Source organism: Aulostomus chinensis, chromosome 1 (assembly GCF_037954235.1).
Source record: "Aulostomus chinensis isolate RoL2024-O1b breed Wild chromosome 1, RoL_Achi_v1.0, whole genome shotgun sequence".
Lineage (NCBI taxonomy): Eukaryota > Metazoa > Chordata > Actinopteri > Syngnathiformes > Aulostomidae > Aulostomus > Aulostomus chinensis.
In genome coordinates, this window is record NC_141320.1 from 12,611,226 (window position 1) to 12,624,277 (window position 13,052).

The window sequence follows — 13,052 nt, forward strand, 5'->3', positions numbered from 1 at the left end:
CATCTTGAGTTCATTGGCAATTCTTCCGACATCACTGTCGCAATATTTTGAGGTTCGTAGCAACTTTTACTACATTACTTTCGCATTATTTTGAGGTTCGTAGCAACTCTTACTACATGACTGTCAGCATCACTTTGAGGTTATTCAAAACACTTACGACATTACTGTAAGCATGACTGAGTTGATTCGCAACTATCACTACATGAGTGTTAGCATCATTTTGAGTTCATTAGCAATTCTTCCGACATCACTGTCGCAATATTTTGAGGTTCGTAGCAACTTTTACTACATTACTGTCGCATTATTTTGAGGTTCGTAGCAACTCTTACTACATGACTGTCAGCATCACTTTGAGTTTATTAGCAACTATCACTACATTACTGTTAGCATCATTTTGAGTTCATGAGCAATTCTCACGACATCACTGTAGCATTGAATTGAGTTCATTAGCAACTCTACTAAATGACTGTCAGCATCACTTTGAGGTCGTTCGAAACTCTTACTATATTACGGGAAGCATCACTGAGTTTCTTAGCAACTATCACTACATTACTGTTAGCATCATCTTGAGTTCATTAGCAATTCTTCCGACATCACTGTCGCAATATTTTGAGGTTCGTAGCAACTTTTACTACATTACTGTCGCATTATTTTGAGGTTCGTAGCAACTCTTAGTACATGACTGTCAGCATCACTTTGAGGTTATTCGAAACGTTCACTCCATTACTGTTAGCATCATTTTGAGTTCATTAGCAATTCTTACTACATCACTGTTGCATCATTTTGAGATCATGAGCAATTCTTCTGACATCACTGTCACATTATTTTGAGGTCCGTAGCAACTCTTAGTACATGACTGTCAGCATCACTTTGAGGTTATTCGAAACGTTCACTCCATTACTGTTAGCATCATTTTGAGTTCATTAGCAATTCTTACTAAATCACTGTCGCATCATTTTGAGATCATTAGCAATTCTTCTGACATCACTGTCACATTATTTTGAGGTTCGTAGCAACTCTTACTACATTATTGTTGCATTATTTTAAGGTTCGTAGCAACTCTTACTACATTACTGTCAGCATCACTTTGAGTTTATTAGCAACTATCACTACATGACTGTTAGCATCATCTTGAGTTCATTAGCAATTCTTCCGACATCACTGTCGTACTTATTTTTAGGTTCGTAGCAACTTTAACTACATTACTGTCGCATTATTTTGAGGTTCGTAGCAACTCTTAGTACATGACTGTCAGCATCACTTTGAGTTTATTAGCAACTATCACTACATTACTGTTAGCATCATCTTGAGTTCATTAGCAATTCTTCCGACATCACTGTAGCAATATTTTGAGGTTCGTAGCAACTTTTACTACATTACTGTCGCATTATTTTGAGGTTCGTAGCAACTCTTACTACATTACTGTCAGCATCACTTTGAGGTTATTCGAAACGTTCACTCCATTACTGTTAGCATCATTTTGAGTTCATTAGCAATTCTTACTAAATCACTGTCGCATCATTTTGAGATCATTAGCAATTCTTCTGACATCACTGTCACATTATTTAGAGGTTCGTAGATACTCTTACTACATTATTGTTGCATTATTTTAAGGTCCGTAGCAACTCTTACTACATTACTGTCAGCATCACTTTGAGTTTATTAGCAACTATCACTACATTACTGTTAGCATCATTTTGAGTTCATGAGCAATTCTCACGACATCACTGTAGCATTGAATTGAGTTCATTAGCAACTCTTAGTAAATGACTGTCAGCATCACTTTGAGGTTGTTCGAAACTCTTACTACATTACTGTATGCATCAGTGAGTTTCTTAGCAACTATCACTACATTACTGTTAGCATCATGTTGAGTTTATTAGCAATTCTTCCGACATCACTGTCCCATTATTTTGAGGTTTGTAGCAACTCTTACTACATGACTGTCAGCATCACTTTGAGGTTGTTCGAAACTCTTACTACATTACTGTAAGCATCACTGACTTGATTAGCAACTACCACTATATTACTGTTAGCATCATCTTGAGTTCATTGGCAATTCTTCCGACATCACTGTCGCAATATTTTGAGGTTCGTAGCAACTTTTCCTACATTACTTTCGCATTATTTTGAGGTTCATAGCAACTCTTACTACATGACTGTCAGCATCACTTTGAGGTTATTCGAAACACTTACTACATTACTGTAAGCATGACTGAGTTGATTAGCAACTATCACTACATTACTGTTAGCATCATTTTGAGTTCATTAGCAATTCTTCTGACATCACTGTCGCAATATTTTGAGGTTCGTAGCAACTTTTACTACATTACTGTCGCATTATTTTGAGGTTCGTAGCAACACTTACTACATGACTGTAAGCTATCACTTTGAGGTTATTCGAAAGTTTCACTCCATTACTGTTAGCATCATTTTGAGTTCATTAGCAATTCTTACTACATCACTGTTGCATCATTTTGAGATCATTAGCAATTCTTCTGACATCACTGTCACATTATTTTGAGGTTCGTAGCAACTCTTAGTACATGACTGTCAGCATCACTTTGAGGTTATTCGAAACGTTCACTGCATTACTGTTAGCATCATTTTGAGTTCATTAGCAATTCTTACTAAATCACTGTCGCATCATTTTGAGATCATTAGCAATTCTTCTGACATCACTGTCACATTATTTTGAGGTTCGTAGCAACTCTTACTACATTATTTTTGCATTATTTTAAGGTTCGTAGCAACTCTTACTACATTACTGTCAGCATCACTTTGAGTTTATTAGCAACTATCACTACATTACTGTTAGCATCATTTTGAGTTCATGAGCAATTCTCACGACATCACTGTAGCATTGAATTGAGTTCATTAGCAACTCTTACTAAATGACTGTCAGCATCACTTTGAGGTTGTTCGAAACTCTTACTACATTACTGTAAGCATCACTGAGTTTCTTAGCACTATCACTACATGACTGTTAGCATCATCTTGAGTTCATTAGCAATTCTTCCGACATCACTGTCGTATTTATTTTTAGGTTCGTAGCAACTTTAACTACATTACTTTCGCATTATTCTGAGGTTCGTAGCAACTCTTACTACATGACTGTAAGCTATCACTTTGAGGTTATTCGAAACGTTCACTCCATTACTGTTTGCATCATTTTGAGTTCATTAGCAATTCTTACTCCATCACTGTCGCATCATTTTGAGATCATTAGCAATTCTTCCGACATCACTGTCGCAATATTTTGAGGTTCGTAGCAACTTTTACAACATTACTGTCAGCATCACTTTGAGGTTATTTGAAAGTTTCACTGCATTACTGTTAGCATCATTTTGAGTTCATTAGCAATTCTTACTACATCACTTTCGCAACATTTTGAGATCATTAGCAATTCTTCTGACATCACTGTCACATTATTTTGAGGTTCGTAGCAACTCTTAGTACATGACTGTCAGCATCACTTTGAGGTTATTCGAAACACTTACTACATTACTGTAAGCATCACTGAGTTCATAGCCACTATCACTACATTACTGTTAGCATCATTTTGAGTTCATTAGCAATTCTTACGACATCACTGTCGCATCATTTTGAGATCATTAGCAATTCTTACTACATCACTGTCGCATCATTTTGAGCTGAGTTTCAACTCTTCCTACATTACTGTTCGCATCATTTTGAGTTTATTAGCAACTCTTACTACATTTCTTTCAGCATCACTTTGAGATCATGAGCAACTATCACTACATTACTGTTAGCATCATTTTGAGTTTATTAGCAATTCTTACTCCATTACTGTCGCAACATTTTGAGATCATTAGCAATTCTTCCAACATCACTGTCGCATTATTTTGAGGTTCGAAGCAACTCTCACTACATGACTGTCAGCATCACTTTGAGGTTATTCGAAACTTTCACTTCATTACTGAAAGCATCACTGATTTTATTAGCAACTATCACTACATTACTGTTAGTATCATTTTGAGTTCATTAGCAATTCTTCCGACATTACTTTCGCATTATTTTGAGTTCATTAGCAATTCTTACTACATCACTGTATCATTATTTTGTGGTTAGTAGCAACTCTTACTACATGACTGTCAGCATCACTTTGAGGTTATTCGAAACTTTCACTTCATTACTGAAAGAATCACTGAGTTTATAGCAACTATCACTCCATTACTGTTAGCAACATTTTGAGTTTATTAGCAATTCTTACTCCATCACTGTCGCATCATTTTGAGATCATTGGCAATGTTTCCAACATCACTGTCGCATTATTTTGAGGTTCGAAGCAACTCTTACTACATTACTGTCAGCATTACTTTGAGGTTATTCAAAACTTTCACTACATTACTGTTAGCATCATTTAGAGTTCATTAGCAATTTTTACAACATCATTGTAGCATTATTTTGAGGTTATTAGCAACTCTTACTCCATTACTGTCGCATCATTTTGAGATCATGAGCAATTCTTTCGACATCACTGTAGCATTATTTTGAGGTTTTGAGGTATTTTTGTTTGTAACCTCGTCCCCACTGATCCTGGATCTGCTCGACGTTCCTGCCTTTTAAAAGGAAGGTTTTTATCACCACTGTTGCAGGATGTGCTTGCTGATGGAGAATTGTTGGCTATGAACTCACTGAACTCACTCCAAGTCAATAGTTTTGAGCAAACTCATGACTCCTGATGTTTAACTCAATTGTTTGTTAAACACAGAGATCCAGGTGTAGTTCCTCTATGTTCATCCACTAAACTAGAATAGAGTTCTCCTCTCTCCATGGTGGAACAAAGAAGGGGGAGGGTCAATAAGAATATGATCTTTGGACGTTACAGCATCTAAAGACTCAAATCCATATTTCAGGATACATATTTGAGAGGGAGGAAACAGTGATGGGAGGCTGGAGGCTTGAAGGGCTTGATTTCTAGCGGCCAGTGAAGCCACCTTTTGCTGGCTGAGTCCCAGAGACTCATGGAGGCTCTTTGTGGAGGATTTCCACGAGAGAGTCCAGCATCGAAACTTGTTAGTTTCCTGTCAACTGAGTCCAGGATGTCCCCGAGGTCCTTATTGGGTGATGAGGGTGCGCTGGACGGTCGGCTTCTTTTGGGAAGTGGGGTCGCCACGTTACCGGTCCTCCCCATGACGGGTCGGTGGCAGCACTCGTCTACGTTCTCCTGCAGACTTTCTGCGGTTCCTTCTTCCAGATTTTATTGATGAGGATTGTTGTGGATGAGAGAATTGAAAAATCTTACTGCAGTTTGAGGTTTTGATGATTCAAACTGTGTAGATTGGTGTTAAGAAGTTAGCTTGTTTGGATAAATTCAGGTGTGAGCCACCACACTGAATCAGGCACAGGTAGGACGTTCACCCTGACATGGAACATCAACAGTTTAACGTTGCTGGCAGGACTCCAACCTGAGCAGGGAGACCCCAATGGATTTCTAGTCCATCGCCTTCACCACTCAGCCACAACGACCACATTCACACACACATTTGAAGAGGATGGATATTCACAAAATGATCTTAATTTCTGTCACAAGCCCATTTGTGTGAGGTCCTATTTTCTCTTTTTCAGCATTCCTTTGTTTCCAGGTCTCTAATAAGTGCAGAATTACAAAGACAAGCAAGCTGGATCCATCCTGGGCAGGTGATAGGAGCCACTGACCACTGGCCAGAGACCCTGGCACAGATGTTGGGGATGGTGAGAGAGAGCATTTCTACAATTAAATTCTACATTTATAGAAGTCTACAATCCTACAATTTCATTGAGCAGATGCTTTTGTCCACAGCCACGTACGTACATCACATGTATAGAATATATATGTTCCTCTTTCATCGACTGATTAACCACAAAATGCAGTCAAATGCCAGTAAATTCTGAGTATTTATTCATTATTCATGATTATTCATTATTTTTGAATCCATTTTCACTGTCACTCTTCTGTTCATTTTCAGTTTGATTCATAAAAATGAACAAACTTTGGCGTGTTTTCTTCTCTTGTGTGTCAACAACTTTGGATTGGGAATCTCCTGACAAACAGACCACATGACCAGGAGGAAGTGTTGTTGGTGAGTTTGGCCCCTGAGCTCAAGACAGTTGGGACCAATAAAGGACAGCTTCAAATGCAGCTGTGAAGCCTCATTGTCAGCTGGGAGGAACGACAGGTGTCTCCCTCTAGTGGCTCCTCACAGCAACACGAGCCTCATTTCATTCACATGCATCCACCACCTCACTACCAAAGGCCAGTTGGGCCTGGACAGACAGGAGAGTTTCAAGTGTTGGACAAAGGTCTTTAAGATGTTCTTATTAATTCTATAACATCTGAGATTAAAATCTATGGAATTACAACCAACAAGCAGCCAAACACCTGATCAGATGCTCCTTCATCAGGCTGAGAAGAATCAATCTAAACTGGGATGAAGAAAATTAACTGAGAGGAGAAACCTCCTGATTGGATGACATGGACCCACCTGATCCATGTCAGCCTTGTTGGATCAGAAAGAGGTGGATCAGAGGAATCAGTGGATCAAGACTCAGGTGGCAGATGAAGAATCTCTGTATTCACAATGGAGTCAGAGAAATCTTCCAACGTGAGAGAACGTGACAGACCATTTTATACTGAAGACAGGCTGTGTGTGTGTGTGTGTGTGTGTGTGTGTGTGTGTGTGTGTGTGTGTGTGTGTGTGTGTGTGTGTGTGTGTGTGTGTGTGCAGACTTTTCCCTGGAACAACGTTTTTTATTTGAAGCAAGAAAGCAAGAGCCTCCAGATCAAAGTCAGAATTGATGATGATGTCATCAGGGGGCTTTGATAGTGTATTTATTTGTACCTAGAATTCTGTCTTTGATCTCAGGAGGACGTGAGAGAAACTCAACTTTAAAAAGTATATGAGAGCATTCAGCTTGGTTAGAAAACATTTTGACTGTTCAACAGTAGAGTTTGTTAGAAACAGTTTACAACACTCAGAATTAAATTGAAGATACAAAAACCTTCCACACTTAAATCCTGTCTCGAACTTCAAACTGGGGATGAACATTTTTATAATCAATCTGTCTCTATGTGTTGGCCCTGCCATGGACTGGTGACCTGTCCAGGATAAACCCCGCCCCTCACCTGAGGGCTGCTGGGATAGGCTCCACCCCCCATGAACCATTGCAGATCATCAATAACCAAAGCTACTAAGGAGGATTACAGAGTTTGGGAGTCAGTGACTTAATAGAGTCTAACAAAGGGTTGAACCTGAATGAGACAGTCACCCTTCAACATGGGGCCATGGCAGAGTGAACCAAGAACACTACAATGGGGGTGAGAGTGGAGCCATGATGGATTCACAGTTCGTCACCTCCACCATCATGTGGACCACCTGATCACCTCTCCCTCAACCTCTAAATAACTCATTCCCTGAATCGAACCCGGGCCGCGGCGGTGAGAGCGCCGAATCCTAGCCACTAGACCATCAGGGACCACACTGATCTCTCCAACAACAGAGACTATAGACAATGACTCAAGAACACAGGACTCTGTGGTCTCAGCTTGAGATGCAGAGGGTCCACCAAGACCACCAGACACCTCAGCCCCCTAAAGACAGTCCACCCCCAGGATCCTGCCCCCCTCTGCTCCAACTCAGCCCTCCATTCATAACATGACTTTCGCTACGTCCGAACTGCCAAGTACCAACCTACGTCCTCCTGCTACGACCTAAACATGGCGGCACCACTCAGACACCCTAGAAGATTGGTGGTGAAGCACGACCTCTGCTGGCAGAGCACAGACACCGCAATTAGGTAGACAGCACCAACGAAAGCCCCACCTGCTGGCCTGACTGTGGTACTGCACTCCACTCTGAACAAACCCTTCACTCATTCTCTATTATTAAGCACGTTAACGCACCTGTACAGGTGTGTTCACATTATATACATATTATATATTTATGCTTGGCCGTTTTTGATGAACTTGGGCGGGACTCTGGTGCAGGGATGAGGTCATGGAGCTGATCTGGGAGCAGTCCTGATGTTAAATGCTGTGATGAAGGACAGTGTGGAGGAAAAATGAGTCAAATTTAAATTGTCCACAGTTTAACGTTGTTGGCAGGACTCCAACCTGAGCAGGGAGACCCCAAAGGATTTCTAGTCCATCGCCTTCACCACTCGGCCACAACGACCACATTCACACACTTTTGTAGGAGACTGAAATTAGACAATGAAAGTTCATGTCTGCACAGTCAAATATTTTTGTCCTCTCTCAAAGACAAACTATTTGTGTGTGTGTGTGTGTGTGTGTGTGTGTGTGTGTGTGTGTGTGTGTGTGTGTGTGTTGTGACTGAGCAGTGAAGAAGACGACCTTCTGACTCCATTTTCTTTGTTGCTCTTCTATCAGTTCCTCAGTTTAACTCATCAAGTGAAGCAGCTTTGACAGGTTTACTTCTCTGTGTGTTCACAACTTTGGTCTTTAAACTCCTGACAAACTCACCACGTCACACATTTGGTGAATTAAAGCAACAAATAATGACATCATGATGATTCAGGTTCGGGGGCACGGCCTGGAGGAAGAGTGGCCGTCTAGCAGAGTTTCTGGTTCAGTTCTCACTTCAGCTGGTGACCATGTTGAAGTGTCCTTGAGCAAGACACTGAGCCCCTCATTGCTCCTGATGACCAGCATCCAAGACCAACAAGCTTCTGATTGGCTCTGATTCTCTGAGCCAAAATCCAACACAGGAAACAGAAACTCTTGAGGTTGTCTCACATTTTTTTAAAGAAACTCAGCACAGGACAGTGATAGGAGGCTTGTTTCCTTGATGTGGGCTTCACCTCCACTGCTGTCCACATTTAAATGCTGGCTGATGCTGGTCCCCTGTTGAAACCTGGACCAGACCAGGGACCTTCAGACCTTCAGTCTAACGCTGTTCCAGCATTGGATGAAAGAGACTGGTGCTCTCATCTTCTTCAACATTGACTTGTTCTACGAGGACAAGAGAATCTGAGCTTGGATGTCATTTAGCAGTCAAAGGCTTGTTAAACTGGTCAACATCAGCTGGTGTTCACTCTGATGATGTAGCGATGGTCTGGATTCTTCCTTCTGGAGCACCAAGCTGCTGGGAAGAAGCCTGATGATGTCAGAGTTGTGTTCAGTGGCTCCTGCTGGGTCCATTTCTGACAAATGGGCTCCAAAGAGTTCAGCTGTTTCAAAGGCTCAGAGAAAGCAGCACATCATGGTGGTCAGGAGACGAGGTGGCCGAGTGGTTAAGGTGATGGACTGCTGATCCATTGAGCTCTGCAGGCGTGGGTTCCAATCCCATCCTTGTCGTAGGAGACTTTGGTTTCTGCTCCTAGATTCTGGAATGACTCTGAACTGTGAGGCTTTTCAAGAGGAGATCCTGCAGCACCAGAGAGCTTTAAAGGTTCGTTCCACCAAAATACTTTCTAATTTATAGTTTTAAAGGTTCGTTCCACCAAAATACTTTCTAATTTATAGTTTTAAAGGTTCATTCCACCAAAATACTTTCTAATTTATAGTTTTAAAGGTTCATTCCACCAAAATACTGCTTCCTGTCCAACTTCTCAGTTTTAAAAGTTCCTTCAGTTGAGGGATCCTGGTTCTGTGTGAGGGGTTGAGGGTCGATATGGGATGATGAGGAAGATTTCATGTCCCGATGGTCCTGCTAAAGTAACTGAGAGTCATGATATCAAACAATGTCATCAAAATATGCTTGAACTCTTAAAATGGCAATAAAATCTACTGGAATCATTTTACCACAAACACTTTTATTGTGATTTTGTGAGCATCATTTTTCAAACATGATAACATAAACTTTAAAAAGGGTCCATTCACTAACACTCTTACTTGAAGGTAGTCACTGATGTCAGTAAATAGCTGATAAAGATTTGTGTTCATGTTTTAGTTCTCTACTCTGACCTGTGCTGAGACACTGGACCAGAGAGGAAGACCTGCTCAGCCTCCTGCATGGACCAGTTCTGCAGCTCAGTGATGACGACGAGGGATTCAGCATTGAGTTCATTTTTAAAGTTTTTGGAGGAAACACCTGTAAATTAACCAGCAGTTACTGGTGATGCTTCACAGTTTCCAAGCTCAAACGGCCTCCTGCTTGTTGGACTCACAATTTCCAAAAATTGTAGACATCAAAAGTCAAATCATGTTTTTGTTTGGTTTTGTGTTGTTTTGTTTTTTACTGGAGGAAAACTTCAAATTGTGATGATGTGTCTGACTTAGAAACTGAACCCCCAAAAATCAAAAAGTCTCCTTCTTCTGTGCCGTGATCTCTGAGCTGATCATGATTGATCTCATCAATAATCCTTGGCAGCCGACCAGTCACACACAGCCCCCCCCCCACACACAAACACACACTGAGACATGCAGCAGCTCACAGTAACTGCCTCAGTCACACAGCAGATAGACTCCTTTCTATAACAAGATAAGCAGTAGAAAATGGATGGAAGTGATGATGAACTGATGAACAGGTGATTTGTCCAAAAGTCAACATCAGATTCATTTCCAGTATGTGGAAGCAGTTTCATCTTGAGGTTCCAGGTAAGAACAGCCAGCTGTGGGCTGACACACATCTCTTCAGGAGCACTTCTATGCTCCAAACTTGACAGGTTGAATTGTGTCTGTATTCTGAGGGCAGCAGGAGGACGGAGGAGTGAGGACACACACATGTGGAACTGAGAGCAGCTGTGTGTGGGATTTCCCCTCCAAAGATAAAACCAGCTCCTTCATGCTGGCTATGAAGGCTCACAGTCACACTGACCCTGCTCCAAATACTTTGATATGCAACAGACTGGTTTCTCTTCTGGTAGTTTGTTATCAACTTTTGTCACATTTATGGATCACTTGAGCTGATAAGATGAAGGCTCCAAAGGACCAGCTGGAGATGCCGGGGATTGAACCCGGGGCCTCATACATGCGAAGCATGCACTCTACCACTGAGCTACATCCCCTCTGGTAGAGACACTGTTTAACTGATGCACCAACACAAATGTAGAAACAACATTTTTTAATTATTATTCTTAATTTTAGGGATAAAAAGGAAGTCAGCCTGTGATCTCAAAGGCTCTGTGATCTCAGTAGTTTCACTGTGATGTCAGCCCACACAACCTTAGACCACAGAGGCAAGTCAGGCTCCAGGAAGCTGAGGCTGCTCCGTTCTCAGTCCAGTCCAGAGTGAAGGTTTCCCTCTCAGAAGCTTTCCAATCCAGCCCAGATCCTCTCTGACTAGCAGGAGTCTTTGACCAGGAAATGAGAATTATATTGAACGTCTGCTCATCCTCAGAATGAAGTAAAGTATTTGTGTTCCTAAAATAATCTCCAGATGCTAAGATCAATTATTAACATTGATTGACAGCTCTAAACTGACCCAACTGAAGTTTAGCTTGAGCTTTTTAATTTGTTACAAAAGGAAGTATTGGTACAAGTAAAGGCAGGCGAACTTTCCACAAATATTCAGAATTAACTTTGACAACCAAAACATGAACCAAGACGACAAAATAGTGAACATGAAAAAGGAACCAGTCCCACCTTCTTGTGTGTTCCTGCTGAAGTAAATGTTTATGAAGATTTGTTGTGTTCTTTTTCCAAATGTCCAGCCAGCATTGCAGGTCTCAGGAGGAGGAGCCACTTCAGCAGGATCTGTGGGACAAATCCCCCCACGGTGAGACCTGTCCAACTCCCTGCAGCTCTGCAAGTGTTACCAACTCTTCATTCCAGCTGTTTGGTTGAATCCCATTTTTTCACCTTTGAACCTTTTGAACACTGATGAGGAGGTGAGGCTGGAGGCAAAACCACAACCTCACGTCAGCTCACAGGATGAACCAAAATGCCAGACACTTCCTGTCACTGCTCCAGCACCACCTGTCTCCCCTCCATGTCTTTACCATCTGTGCAGCTTCCTGCTGTCCCTGGACCCTCACAGGTGATCGCTCCACCTGGAGCCTCACAGATGGGTTCTAACCTCCCAATACCTGCAGCCCAGCCTCGACCCACTCAGACACAGTCACCCGTTCAAGCTGGGCCTGGTACCACACTCCAGTACAGACAGAGAGAAAGAAGACACACGGGATCCTTTGAAGAAAATGTAATAAAGACAGGAAGCCCCATCACATTGTCAGTGTTTCAGTGACTAGTGACTTCAGTGTCTATACTATAGACAATGACTCAAGAACACATTGTCTATACTATAGACAATGTGTTCTTGAGTCATTGTCTATACTAAAGACAATGACTCAAGAACACATTGTCTATACTATAGACAATGTGTTCTTGAGTCATTGTCTATACTAAAGACAATGACTCAAGAACACAGGACTCTGTGGTCTCAGCTTGAGATGCAGAGGGTCCACCAAGACCACCAGACACCTCAGCCTCCTAAAACCAGTGCACCCCCAGGATCCTGCCCCCCTCTGCTCCAACTCAGCCCTCCATTCATAACTGACTTTGTCTCAGTCTCTTCACAATGCCAGTCACTGAAACACTGACAATGTGATGGGGCTTCCTGTCTTTAATGCATTTTCTTCAAAGGATCCCGTGTGTCTTCTTTCTCTCTGTCTGTACAGCAGTGTGGTACCAGGCCCAGCTTGAATGGGTGACTGTGTCTGAGTGGGTCAAGGATGGGTTTGGGCGCTCTCACCGCCGCGGCCTGGGTTCGATTCCCGGTCAGGGAATGAGTTATTTAGAGGTTGAGGGAGAGGTGATCAGGTGGTCCACATGATGGTGGAGGTGATGAACTGTGAATCCATCATGGCTCCACTCTCACCCCCATTGTAGTGTTCTTGGTTCACTCTGCCATGGCCCCATGTTGAAGGGTGACTGTCTCATTCAGGTTCAACCCTTAGTTAGACTCTATTAAGTCACTGACTCCTGCAAGGACAAACTCTGTAATCCTCCTTAGTAGCTTTGGCTCCTTGCAGCACAGAAAGTCCATTCACTGATGTAGGAACTGGAAAACTTAGAGCTCCGTTCCTTCCTCCATTGAGAAGAACAAACACAGAAAAGAGAGCAGTTCTTCCTACAGTTCTCAGAAAGT

At 41.9% G+C, this 13,052-nt stretch overlaps 1 non-coding gene across 1 annotated transcript; it reads right to left on the minus strand.

The window, feature by feature from the left end:
• Positions 1-10,899: 10,899 nt before the first annotated feature.
• Positions 10,900-10,971, minus strand: trnaa-cgc (transfer RNA alanine (anticodon CGC)). Its single transcript has one exon. It is a non-coding gene; the product is annotated as a tRNA-Ala (tRNA).
• Positions 10,972-13,052: the final 2,081 nt, after the last annotated feature.